Source organism: Centruroides sculpturatus, unplaced genomic scaffold (genome assembly GCF_000671375.1).
Source record: "Centruroides sculpturatus isolate CEXI.00-Female unplaced genomic scaffold, Cexi_2.0 scaffold448, whole genome shotgun sequence".
Taxonomy (NCBI): Eukaryota; Metazoa; Arthropoda; class Arachnida; order Scorpiones; family Buthidae; genus Centruroides; species Centruroides sculpturatus.
The window spans coordinates 343,542-352,456 of record NW_019384639.1 but is presented as its reverse complement, the minus strand read 5'-3'; the positions used below and the strand labels follow the sequence as shown (position 1 = coordinate 352,456).

The 8,915-nt window shown below is 33.9% G+C and overlaps 2 non-coding genes across 2 annotated transcripts; both read left to right on the top strand.

Annotated features, from left to right (window-relative positions):
* The first annotated feature begins 4,147 nt into the window (after positions 1-4,147).
* Trnas-uga lies at positions 4,148-4,229 on the top strand. Its single transcript has one exon. It is a non-coding gene; the product is annotated as a tRNA-Ser (tRNA).
* A 1,052-nt stretch (positions 4,230-5,281) lies between these two features.
* Positions 5,282-5,354, top strand: Trnak-uuu. Its single transcript has one exon. It is a non-coding gene; the product is annotated as a tRNA-Lys (tRNA).
* The last annotated feature ends 3,561 nt before the right edge of the window (positions 5,355-8,915 follow it).

Below are 8,915 nucleotides of genomic sequence, written 5' to 3'. Positions count from 1 at the left end.
TTTAGTCTTCATCGAGTACTTAGGTGTATTAAATTGATAACATTTCAGACATTGTTATAAATATTTTTATGTATTTCGATTTTAAAAATGTTCGAACCGTTTTAAATTCGAATTTGTTATTGCATATTGGTTCGATTATGGAACGATTGTAAACGTTCCAGAAAATTGATCAAATTGAAAATAGTTCGTTTGATTCTTGGCAATTCTCATCATTCTCGGCGGTAGGTGTTATATAACAATTACTATGGTTGTTGAAATACTGAATATAAATAGGGTTTGCTTGCAAAATCCTCGCGGGCAAAGCCGCGGGTAACAGCTAGTATACGTATATATATAAGAATTCCATAGATGTCAATGAGTTTCATTGTCAAATAGATCATCAAAAGTATGGAAAATTGAGAAAATGCATTTCGCAGGAATTCGTCTCTGAAATGTTTGAATGGTTTGATAACAACTTGAAGGAGTTATGCAAAGAAAAATTCGTAAATTCCCATCCCATTCGATATCGTCAATGTGAGGAGATTGATCGATCGCCATTTAAGAGATCAGAATTTGGAATATTAGCAAGAGATACAAAAAGAGTCGATCAGAAAATGGAAAAGTTGGTCAATCTAGAAGTGACGAAAAATTATTTGTTTGGAAAGAAACTAGAAGCAATGAAAATATCCGATAGTTTTACAGTAGAAATGATGAATTTCCCAAACCAGGTGGAAGATTTAGAAATTTTTACGGGAAAAGAAAGATCAGATGTCACTTCGATTCCTAACTGAGGAGAAACGGGGAAACTGTTCCAATATGATTTGGATCTTTCCTTTAAGTCTTCCTCCGAAATCATTCCAATTGACAAAGATAAAGGAAATTAATGAAAATCTTTCGAACTGATCGAAGAGTACTGTTAATAATTATACCTTGTGTGTGTACACTTTTGTGTAAAATACGAAAGAATTAATAAATGTTTGACATTTATTAATTCTTTCGTATTTTGAAGTTTGAAATTATCAAAAGTGATTTTAGACTCATTATAGAGTTGTGATTTGTCTAAATTATTTAAAGATTTAACTATAATTGCTAGGTAAAGACAGAATGCGCATCTTAATAAACGAAATTTTACCTTCATAGCAATAAGTAATTTTACGAAAAATATTATAAATTATTAATTTCTTCATTGTTTTTAATGGCATCTCTCTCTTAAAAGATTATATTTATTTAAACTGATAAATTATTTCTATTCTAACATATTAATAAATTTAATTAAAATTTAATATGTTTTATTAATCTCACAATGATTTAGATTAAGGATAACTGTTTAGCTCATTTTGCTCGTTAGTTTCTAGTTAAGAAGTAAATTAATAGTGTTAAAAAAAGAAACAAACAACGACACGGTTTCAAAATTACTAATCAAGTAAATTAATAATTATGAAGAGAAATTTTATCTATATAAAAGTATAATTTAATCCTTCGTATACACTTCTATTATGTTTTTAATGTAAAAAAAATGGAAAATAGAATAAGAAACTTTTAATCTTATAATATAATCGAGATGGGTTGATAATGATAATAATAAGAGCAGAGCCCAAACGGTTAGGAGTTGAAAGTTAAAATTTGGTACACAGTGAGGGTACGTCACGAGAATGTACTGTACATTAAGAAGGGATTTTTCGAAATCTCCCCTTGGGGGAGAAGGAGAGGATTAAGGCTTACTCCGATGAACTCTGCTTCTACTGTACTATTTTAGATGCGGTATTTTACGTTTTATCAAGAAAGAAAGCGTGAATGGTATTTCAACTTGAAGAATTGTGAAAGAGCGAAACACATACATATGCATTTCACACATAATAATGAAATATTTATATATAATAAAAAAAAATTATACTATGTAACACCGGTTAAGTACAGAAACAAAGGCGCTGAACAAATGTGGAACTCATTCATCTTACGGAATTCCTATGCAGACGTTGGACATTTAAAATGTGTATCCTGGACGTATCTGAGAAGTTTATAAATAAGAAAACTTAAAATTGTGGTCTTCGCTTGCATTTCTTGTTATTTAATGTTATTCTAGTTCAAAATAAAGGCTTTGGGCAATTTACTTTAATTTTTTGTAACGTTATTTGCATTGATTTTGTAATTTAGTACGTATTTTGCTTTTTTGTGTCGCTAGATGGCGCCACGACACATTTCTTCTTGCCCATAGAAATTGAAACCACAGCCCAAAAATTATATGATTTTCTACTTTGTAAAAAAAAAATCATCCCAATTTTGATTGATATCAATAATCACGCTTGTTTCGGAAATAGAACGAGAACGAACAGTAATTGCAAATTGAAAATGCCGATTCTCCCATCCCAGCTGCCACAATAATAATGCGTTAAGATCTTTAGAATTTTTAATTTTAATCAATAAAACTGCTTATTCTTTTGTTTTTGAATTTTAAAAGATAATAAAAATAATTTTCTAATTCAAAAACAGCAGCTTATTCAGTTAATATTTAAAAATTAAATGTCATAATTATTCAGTTTAACATATTTTTGCCTTTCAAATAATTCTTGGATATAAATAGAATTTATAGAAAATTTTTTCTTAACCAAAAAGTATGAAAAAATCCATTATTAGTGTAGTATATTATTATATCCCATGTAAAAAGTATATTAGTATATCGCTATTAACCTATTTCGTGTTGAATTGTGTCGTGTCACCTATTTCTATTCACGAATTAACGGTCACGTAAGGTGGGAATTTTATTGAATTTGCATGAAAAATATTTTTAACCGATTAAATCTTGAGTGCATCTTGAGCAAGGAGGAACCTAAACAAAGAAGAATGGAAACCAGTCGAAAGAAGAGAGAAATGACTGAAAAGTAGAGAAACAAACTGTAGGAAGAAATTTTGTGAAAAGATGGAAAGGCTTGAAAATTGGAAAGAATGTTTCACAACACGGGCATGTTCGTCGGATTTTAAAGGAACGTCAAGTCACTCAAAGTTACACGACGAAGTAGCTTGCTACACAAAAAATCCTTCTGCGAAAGCTGCGTGATGGAGTCTCGAAGGCGCCAAACAATATTGATGTGGTTATGGATACCAAGCATTGTCAAAAATTCTAGTTTGACTGGAAATCAGTCCAAAGGACATTCGTATGCTTTCATTGTTTCGATACGGGTCTCTATCATCAAAGAAGTGTACTGCAACGAATGCATCCAGAAGAGGCTTGTGCTAGTACCCTTCCTAAAGAAATACTACCCTGAATCTGGCCATACTTAGTATACTTAGTCACGATCCATTATGCTGACGACATATTTGCAAAGTTGGACCATCACGCAATCCGATAATATTCCGTGAAGCCAACGTTGCAAACATTCCGCAGCTGAGACCAGATGAGAGATTTCGGTACCAACTAAAGTAGGGGTCCCCAAACTTTTTATCCTGTCGACCNTGTTTTCGTCGTGGAGCGGCGCACCGAACGGCGAGCGCATTTCCTGGTAAATTATTTTTCTGTGAAAAATTTACTGAACTTTGGAGACATCATTAATATAAATATAATTTTTATGGTCGTTAAATAATACTTTTTAGTAGGTCCGCTGCTCGTTTAAATTCAACGGTTTGTGCAATATCCGCTATTGGTCTAGATTCGACCAATCCTGTCGCTATACGGGTCGACGATAAGGTTTTATTGTATTTGACGCGTTTCTTTTAGCGTGTTTACACGAATACGATCGCAATTTTTTCACCGCTATATACGAATCCGCATTGTATGAACCCGTTTTATAGGGGTCTACTGTAATTGTAAAATAGAAAACGTACCTCGTAGTTGTATAATTTACGTATGCAGTCGTATGCATGAAAACGTTTTTGGCTAACCGACTATGTGTTCGGTAGATTTGCACAATAAGAATAATAAGCCAAGAAAGAGAGACAATATATCGTTTGTTATTCTGGTTCCTTTATGATAAGTTTGGTTTGTGAATGAATTACGAATCGCGGGTTCATATAGTTGTGATGTAAAAAAACCTATACAGATGAACGAACGCTGCATTTACAGGAAATGTTTAAAAGTTGCGGCAATTCCGTAGGAAAGAGAATTGAAGTTGGAGCTGTTTTCGTACGAAAAGTAATGAAACATGAAATCGTGGTTGCAAGAAAGAGGCAGAAAGCAGTCGCGGCCGAGTGGTTAAGGCGACGGATTTGAAATCCGTTGGGATCTTCCCGCACAGGTTTGAATCCTATCGATTGCGCGTTTGTTAATTAATAATATTTTTTTGCCGGGGTACGTAATTTGTTTCCAACTCGGGCGTAAGTTGTGACGCGTTGGAATTTCACATACTGTAGTCTGTGTTTTTGTAATAGTGAAATAGTAAATCTGCGAATTATGACAACAGTTATTTGACCGACATGGCCAACTTATTTGATATCTGACGGTTTATCGCTTTGAGAAATGAAGATTTGACATCGGTGTTAGTCGAGAACCGAAATAATGAGGATGGAAAATGTGAACCTACAATGAGATGAAAATTTCGGAGGCTGTAGTTGCGATCAAATGTCACCATTACTCGAGTTGTATGCGCAGTCTGGAGGCGGAGGAGTTGCAGTTGCAAACCTGTCGTTTTGCAAGCGTATGTGATGGAGAAATTAACGTCAAGTGCAAAGACTGGAAAATATATTTGAGCGGCGATTGCAGTGACCGCGTGGATAGAGATGTATAAAGTAATTGGAGCAGTAACAGCAAGCGGTCGTGGCCGAGTGGTTACGGCGACAAAGTAGAAATCCGTTGGTATCTTCCCGTACAGGTTCGAATCCTGTCGGCTGCGTTTTTACGTAATTTTTGATTATGGGTGCGGTAGCAGTTTGGCAAAGGGCTAAGATTTTTTTACGCCGTTGCGAAAGCAAACCAGCATCGTGTACAGTAGCTAAAGACCTGATTGAACATGATAAACCAATTTGGTTTACAGCAGTCGGAAGTTGTCGCAACCGCATGAGATATAACACGCATTGAATGGGAAACAAACAGATTCCGTTTGCACTTGGAACCAATAGAAAATTGCAGACAGGACGACGGAAAAGTGGACGGCAATGACTAAATGCGAGCTGACGCGTCAGCTCGCATTTGTAAATTACCGACATCTGTCTTAAATTTCGAACGTCATGACGTTCGAAACAATTGCGAAAGGTATGTTTTTAAGACAGATGTCGGTAATTTGCAGGCTAAAACATTTATTAACGCGAGAGATTCTTGTGGAAAATGATGCTCTGTTGTGTTATCAGACCAGGAGCAGAATTAGCAGACAAGGCCCGGATAGCTCAGTCGGTAGAGCGTTAGGCTTTTAACCTAACGGTCCAGGGTTCGAGTCCCTGTTCGGGCGGTTGGCTTTTTTTTCCCTTCGTTTTGCCGATCGTTGCTAGTATTGAATGGCATTTTACAGACTTACGAACGCTGGTCTTAACTGGATATGCGAAGAAGACGTGTTTGATTGGATACTTGCAAATGCATATTTTGCAATAACACTGAATTGGATATTGCATGTAGGCAAAGCAAAAAGCAAATTAATGCATTGATATTACATTCAAGTTTTCTGTCGACGACGAATCTTTTTATCGCATTTCGACAACACGGCGAATCTCGCTGTGGATAATTTCTCTGAAATTCGATTCGAAAATCGGAAGATGGTGACAGCATTCTACTGACACAGAGATAGAATATTGCGCTGGTAGAAAACGAAAATCGTTAGAATGAAAGTGCCCGGTTAGCTCAGTCGGTAGAGCGTTAGGTTCTTAAAAATATTTAAAAACATACCGCCAGCTAGTATTCACCCTACTTTAAACCCTTGTCCTCCAGGGACGTCTATGAGAATGTCCTGGAAAATCCGATACCAGATGTTCTCAAGGTCATCCAGCTGTGTAAACCAATGTTGCCACGTCTACCGAATTTTCGGTAGATCTACCGATTTTGGGACCTATCTACCGATCTACCGATTGAAGCACCAAATCTACCGAAAAGTTTGCGATAATTCAAGAAAAAAAATTTTATTTTCAATGTATCTAAAAATTCTCAATAAAACATTTCTTTGTACTTTCATTTCTTATATATTGTAAGAGACTTTATTGCAAAGATTCTGTCTCATTTTGTTGAGAATATCTTGTGTCTGCCCCATTCTTCAGCTAATGGAATAGAAAGAATATTTTCGTAAATAAATCTGTTAAACACGAAACACGGAAATAAACTGACTTGTGAGCTCTGAAACGATCACTGGTTTACTTCTTACAATTAATTGGATAAAAATTACTGTTACGATTTTCCTGTAAAAGATAATTTAATTTCAAAAATAAGAAACAGTGTTAAAAACACACAAACGGAAGATATTGAATAATAATAATTATTATTAATATCCGAAAAATAAAAGGTAATACTGTATTTTGTTAGAAAAATAAGACAAAATGTACCTACTTAATTAGTAAATTATTATTTTTTTACGTAAGTGTTCTGTGTTAGTTTTTTGTTTTTTATTGTTTTATAGTGTATAATAAAATAAATGACGAAAAAGAATGTTATTGTTTATGTGCAACCTCCTTTCTGCCACAAAAAGTCGATTTACCGAAAAATTACCGAAATCTACCGAAAATTGCCTAATGAATCTACCGATGGCAAGCAAATCGGCGTGGCAACATTGNGAAGTGACTGTTGATAAAAATATTATGGAAAGATTAAGAAGGATTAAATTTTATGAAATGACTCTGAAAGTTATCTAAAGAATAAGAAAATACTATATTTTAAATATAATTATATATCTTTTATCTCTTTACTTTGTTCACATTTATGGAAAGATAAATGCTCGATTCTTTATATCTCTTTATTTAAATATTGTAGTTCTTTAACTAAAGCACTATTTTCGGCTATAACTGGAATTAAAGGATAGATTCTGACGTCCGTGTTTCGCTCGAGCGGAAAGCGTTTCTAAACTATGATGCAGCGACAGCTGCTCGTGACGTCATTTACGCTGCACTCTCGCTGCATAAAGAAACGCAGCCCTGATGAAAAGCAAATCGGCGTGGCAACATTGGTGTAAACAATGACTCATCAGTGTCAAATTTCACAGAAAGGCGAGACAAAGGAAGTTAAACTTTGAAGCTTTTTCTTCAAAATTAACGCATTTCTTTCGTTTTTTTTTCAGTTTTAAGTATTTTTTATGCTTAATTACATTAAATTAATTAATCAGTGGGCGGCAAGGGGTTAATATCTACGAACACAGATGTACTTTTGTCAGTGGCGTACCGTAGTGGGGCGGCAGGGGCGGCCGGCCCCGGGCGGCACTTTTTAGGGGGCGGCAAATTTCATAATAAATAGTAATAATATCTTGTAAAAATTTGAAACATCCTAATCTATACTTGCATCGCGCCTACGATAGTGCTATCGTTCTGTAGACCTTTATTTATTTATTTTTTTTTGTTGTACGATAGAACTATTTTAAACAGGTCGCTGCACTACCACCGAATTTTTCATTGCTTGTTCTGTGACAAAACTGAATTTTGGTCTTTTAAATTGANTTTTTTTGTTGTACGATAGAACTATTTTAAACAGGTCGCTGCACTACCACCGAATTTTTCATTGCTTGTTCTGTGACAAAACTGAATTTTGGTCTTTTAAATTGAAATACCTATATAAAGGGGGGCGAAATTTTCCTCCGCCCCGGGCGGCTGACATCCAAGGTACGCCACTGTATATAATAACAACAATTATACTATGTACACTGGTTAAGTACAGAAACAAAGGCGCTGAACAAATATGGAACTCATTCATCTTACGGAATTCCTGTTTAGACGTTGGACATTGATCCGTTCAAAGCTCCTCCGTTGGGCATTAAAAATGTATATCCTCGACGTATCTGAGAAGTTAATAAGAAAACTTAAAATTGTGGTCTTCGCTTGCATGTCTTGTTATTTAATGTTATTCTAGTTCAAAATAAAGACTTTGGGCAATTTAATTTAAATTTTTGTAGTGTTATTTGCATTGATTTTGTAATGTAGTACGTATTTTGCTTTTTTGTGTCGAAACCACAGCCCAAAAATTATATGATTTTCTAGTTTGTAAAAAAAAATAATAATCCCAATTTTGATTGATATCAATAATCACGTTTTCTGTATCTATAATCAGTGTTCCGGAAATAGAACGAGAACGAACAGTAATTGCAAATTGAAAATGCCGATTCTCCCATCCCAGCTGCCACAATAATAATGCGTTAAGCTCTTTAGAATTTTTAATTTTAATCAATAAAACTGCTTATTCTTTTGTTTTTGAATTTAAAAAGATAATAAAAATAATTTTCTAATTCAAAACAGCAGCTTATTCAGTTAATATTTAAAAATTAAATGTAATAATTATTCAGTTTAACATATTTTTGCCTTTCAAATAATTCTTGGATATAAATAGAATTTATAGAAAATTTTTTCTTAACCAAAAAGTATGCAAAAAATATCTAAAATATTGATAACTAACATTATCCAGTATTTTCAGATGATGTCTATTTCGATGTTCAATAGATGGCGCCACAAGAACACGAAACGAACTACTAATTATTATTATTATTATTATTATTACAGTACCTGTATTTTATTTAATTAATTAATTAATTTTTTTTGCCTCTTTCGCAGCGCTGTAAGCACTATAAGCATTTTAAGTTATAAGAAAGCCTTTTAAATCATACTCATCGTATGTTCAGCTAGGCTTACAATGATGGTGAGAGACGGGACAGATCATTCCCGAAAAATTCCTGGGGTTTTTTAATTATGGCATATGAATATTTTATCATTTAAATTCAATGTTGATCCACTTTAGTCTAATTATTATAAAACATTACTTCGTTTTTGCAATATTTAACAGTAGATTCAAGTTCAAGAAGTTTTGACTCCAGTAATAATTTTTTAATCAT